Source organism: Mandrillus leucophaeus, unplaced genomic scaffold (assembly GCF_000951045.1).
Source record: "Mandrillus leucophaeus isolate KB7577 unplaced genomic scaffold, Mleu.le_1.0 Scaffold223, whole genome shotgun sequence".
Taxonomy (NCBI): Eukaryota; Metazoa; Chordata; class Mammalia; order Primates; family Cercopithecidae; genus Mandrillus; species Mandrillus leucophaeus.
Genome location: NW_012102288.1, coordinates 1,897,836 through 1,902,976, shown reverse-complemented (window position 1 = coordinate 1,902,976; position 5,141 = coordinate 1,897,836). Strand labels below are relative to the sequence as shown.

General features: G+C 42.0%; 1 long non-coding RNA gene across 1 annotated transcript in view; it reads left to right on the top strand.

Moving 5' to 3' along the window:
• The first annotated feature begins 726 nt into the window (after window positions 1–726).
• Window positions 727–5,141, top strand: part of LOC105540593 — a 149,281-nt gene continuing 144,866 nt past the window's right edge. Inside the window, exon 1 of the long non-coding RNA XR_001006214.1 lies at window positions 727–1,021. This is a non-coding gene — a long non-coding RNA (uncharacterized LOC105540593). The remainder of the gene's footprint in view (window positions 1,022–5,141) is intronic.

Below are 5,141 nucleotides of genomic sequence, written 5' to 3'. Positions count from 1 at the left end.
GAAAGATGACTCATAATTTATTATTTAAAGTCCTCCTTTTATAATGTGTTATTGTGAAAGATTTGACAAATAATGATTGCTCCTTTAGGAACTCTCATTTAATCAAAGAATCAGAAAAGAGGAAGAATAGAAAACTTGTGTGACTAAGCAATGTTTAATCTTATTTGAAACTGGCTCCACCACCCTGGTGATAGAAAGAGAAGGTCCTATGGAGTCTTCCCATAGCAAGAAACCCGGCTTGTAACAGGGTATAATAGAGTGACACCCCACACCTGATGCCCAGTAAATGCAGAGTCTGCAAATGCCTCTCTTTTGCGGCTTTCTCAAGGTAAGTCATAAATGAAGTCTTACTAAACAAGCTGCTTGCCAACAGTTGCCCAGGCACCCCATGGGACTGCACTTCACTGAGCATCTGAAGAAAGTATTCATTGGAAATGGGCTCTCCTGGGAGACTGTCTGGATCCCGAGTGTTTGGCGTTCATGTTCCCACACCTGGCTGCTGCTTCTTGCCCTTGCTTAGCTGTAGGTGTGAGTGCTTGTTTGTTTAAACCTCTCTCAGCATTGCTTGCAAAAACAAAACAACATGGTTACTTGTCTGGGCATTGAATGTTCTTCCTGAATTTTGGTCCTGCCCATTGGCCCAGAGGCGTAATGGGTGGGGCAAGTTTCGGGGTTAGTTTGGAAAGTTTCAAGAAGAAGCTATGGGCTGGGTCTGTTAGGTTGGGATTGCTCTTGGTTTTAATCCTTTTGGAATGTCTGAGGGTCAGGAGCATAGCCATTGATGGCTATGGGAGTTGTCAGGCTGTGACTCTCTTTCTCACAGAGAATGCCAGAGGCACCCGGGAAGGCATTTGCCAGGGCTCTGACAGATGTAAAGTAAGCCTCATCCATGTTGTGTTCTCACCGGGACACCTGGAAGGTGTTCAGTGTAGAAAAGTCACGAGCTAGATGAGATACCAGCTTGATGTCAACTCCCTCCCCAACAATGGCTGCCTGTCTTCGTCTTAATGCCTGCCAGCAGGTAAAGGGCGTGTGCCCCTGGGACCTGGGTAGCAGCAGTCCTTGGGAAACCCAGGGTTTGTCATCTGTAGTCACTTGACCCTTGGTAAATTACCTAACCTTTTATTCCACATCTCAATGAGAGCAAATCCATGTAGCAGTTAGGTTGTTAGAAGAAATGATGTTGACAACCAGATGTGAAGCTCTGATATGGTTCTTTTCTGCTATCATAGCTACTGGCTCTTTAAAGAACTGGTACAATGTGGGGGGCAGAAAAACCACATCATGCAGTGATGTTGCTCAGTCAGGCATACAGCTAGAGAAGAGCTATCACTATCCTTAGCTCCTTAGGTTTGTCCAGGGCTGCTCAGTGTGGCTGACCCTGTCTTGCTCACTCTCATGTAACCTGGCACCTACTGCAGTATCCTCTTCTTCTTGAAGGCTGTATTGCGCAGCAGTTTCCGAACTTGAGCATGCATTGGAACCCCCTGGTGTCAGTGTTAAAGCAGATTGCTGGACCCCACGCTCAGAGTCTGATTCCGTAGGTCTAGTGTGGGGCCTGAGAATTTGCACCTCTAACGTGTTCTTAGGTGCTGCTGCTGCTACTGGTCCAGGGAACATACTTAGAGAACCACTGCTCTAGTGTGCTGGAAGGAGCAGGAGCTTTGGAGTTAAGCAGATTTAAATCCAGCTGTGGCACTTACTTAATGTTGTGACCTTGAGAGATTTTTCTTAATTTCCCCAAGTCTTAGTGAACTCATCTGTAAAATGGGAATAATACTTACTTCAAGACTTTCTAGAGAATTAGATGACAGAGCACATAGAAGGTTTTTAGCAATTACCACTCTTTTTGCTATCCTGAAATGCATCGTATTTGCTCCATATGGGGAGTCACAAGAACATCTGGTCTCCTTAGCGATGTGCTGACCTTTAGGCTCTTCTTGCTAATCTATACAAGCTAATAGGAGGAGAGGAAGTGCTAACAGAAGTAGAAAGCATACTTGCCTCTGGGTGAGTGCCTAAGGGGAAGACTGAAAATGCAGATGGCTGACGTAGTTAGAATATATTAACACTTCCTGACTTGCCTGGTGGCTTACCAGCCCACACACCGTGGACTTTCAGTGAGCAGGAACAAAATCTGTGCCTGACATTCAGGTCACAAATCTCCCAACCCACAATCTGTCCTTACACCTGGGCTTTTGGAAGAAATCTTCCAATCTTGGTATTTCAGATTGGGAAACACCCAAGCTCAGGATCTCCAACCTCATCTGTATTCTTCATGTAGCATGACAATCATTTTAGTGTCCTTAGGAAACAAGTTGCCTTATTCAACTGTTCCAAGGTTTCATGATTCTCTCCAAATGCATTATCCCCTTGTCACACTAAGGATGATCCTCAAAATAGGTAACTGGTATGGAAATATATGGTAATACATAGACCAATACACACATTTTAGAAACTCCCTTTTTTTATCATATAAAGCAATATTATATGTATCATAAAACTACTTCTCTAGAGATCTGAGTAGTAGTTCTAATCATTTATGATATTGCATAATTATGCATATCATATATTCATAATTTTTGCATCTTTAGGGCTTATTTAATGTAGGTGGCCACTATCTAAATGATGCCCTTCCCTGGGCCACCATTTGCTTTGGGAACAACATCAAACTTTTTTGATAGCATTCCTATTAAAATACTCAAGTCCAGGGGCTCTTAAACTATAACCCATTGCCTCTTTTTATAAATAAAGTTTTCTTGGAACATGACTATGTCCCTTTTTAAATGTCCAGGGACCAAATGGCACTCAAAGCCAAAAATATTGATTATTTGACCCTTTTTTGACAGTTTGCAGGGGTTTCTGCCTCTAGTCAGTCAATAGGTGCAACCTGCTATCTTTTGCCACCAGAGGGCGTTGGATGTGTCACCTGGTTATCACAGCTAGACACCAGTCTGGACAAATGGGCAAAACTCAGAGAGCCTGTCTCTTGTTCCCTACCAACAGCAAGACCTGCCCTGCCACTTGCTATGCCAACACTGGGATGCTTTGCAACAAATGCCTGGGGCCACCCCCTTCTGAGGCTGCTCAGGAGCTGTAGCACACCGTCAACACTCTCTTGGGTCCCAATGCTATTATGTTTGGGGACCCTAGTGTTATCTTACATTTCTGTTCAATTTTCTTAAAGGATGGGCTGTATGCCTGGCTAAGCAACATCATTGCATGATGTGTAGACTCCATGAATGAAACTATCTAGCATCCTGTAGGAAGAGATGCAATATTTTTTAAATGGCCAAGGCAGTACATTTAGATACTGAATGTCAGTCTTCTTTTATGGAGGAAATAAAGGCTTTCATGAGTGAATTGCTAGTTTTTATTCCCTGCTACCCACACCCACAGAATGCCTTTGCTGGACTCTGTCCTCTCCCAGACCTCACTTCCTCATTACAGCTAGCTCTTCCAGCGACTCTCTGATCCTTTTTCTCTTAGAGTTTGCTCCATCAATGATCCATTTTGTCCCATCTCAGCAGCTTCTATAAGCATGTTTAAATACCATTCTAAATGAGCAAAAAACCTTGATCACCTAGCTCAACAACCTAGAGCCACTGCACCCAGCCCTGATAGGCATTGTTTCTAAATCTTTGTGACTACTTTTACTCAACTTTAATTGTTTCAAGTATTTTCATTACAATCTTTGAATTAGGAATAGAAAATTGAATTGGCAAATAGGAAAATTGTTTTTTGATTACTATGTGAAGACTTATTCTAAAGACCAATTTACTTTTTGCTTTACTTTTAACTTCTGAGTCCCTGAGAAATAGACTCTTAAGTCCCCTCCATCGTTGTCTTCCTTACTCTTCTCTGCCAAGGTTCTTAAAACAGGTGTATTCTTGTTCTCCCCGCTTCTAAGTTTCCACGCACTACCGTGAAAACTCTGGCTCCCATACACAGCATGGTGGAACTGCTCTAGCCAGGTCAGCAGACCTCTGTGGGGCCACATCCGATGGACACTGATTCAGCTCTTACCTTTCTAGAACTGTCTGCTGCATTTGACTCTGGGGAATGCTCCCTCTTTCTCGAAATTTCTACCTCAGTGCTTTTTCAACTTTTCTGACTGCAACTCAACTTTCTTGAAGGAACCTGTTATGTAGTAACCCAGTAAACACATACATGTACATAGCTGAACTTTATCCTTAACTATATGTAAGGAACTCTGATATTTCCAATTTCATTATTTTTAGTGCTAATCAAAACCAAATAAATTGATTTCACAACTCATTAACAGGTCATGTCTTGCAACTTGAACCCTTATGCTTTTGACACGCCTCTGTAATGAGTAAGGAAGTTTCTAGGAAGCTTCTTACCAGTTGATTAGCATCAAACATATAGTTTAACCTGTAAGAAGCTGTGTTGGAGGAAACCCATTAGCTTGGATGAGAGTGGGAGGAAGGTAAAGAAAAATTAGATGTAATAGGTGTTTGTGGGTGTTGATGGGGTGAAAAAGGGCAGTGATGAGAGGAAGATTGGGTTTGTAAATAGGGCATGTAGGGAGATAAAGAGGATGATTACAAAACCAGGGGAAAGAAATTTGCCTACTTGACAGGCCTATTGTGAAAATTAACTTTCAAAGTGGAAATATTATTTTGTAGTGTGTATTGTACTTTTGGAAGAAAGAGTATATTATTATGAAATAAGAATCACATATGTTTTTTCTCCACCCAATTAAAGATTGATGGAAAAAACTTCACCCAAACTGGAGCATTTTCAGTAGAGAGCTCCATTTTCTTTGCCACTTGACAATGTATTCAGACTAGATTTCTCCACTGCATTTGTGCATCACATCTAGTCAATCACTGGAGACCTCTGCATGTTTCTTAGGCTGACAGCATTTCAAGCAGAACAGAATCAGCCTAAGAAACTGGATTTTCCAGTACTATGGCTGAGATAAACTTGCCTGTTAACTTCTTAGATTCAGCGCAGACCCCTCTTCTGAGGATTGAATATATGTAAGGCATTGTTTCTTTGTTTGTTTGTTTGTTTGTTTTGAGACAGGGTCTCTGTCACCCAGGCTGTAGTGTGATGCTGCGATCATAGTTCACTGCAGTGAGTCACCTTGCCCAGCTAATTAAAAAAAAAAAAAA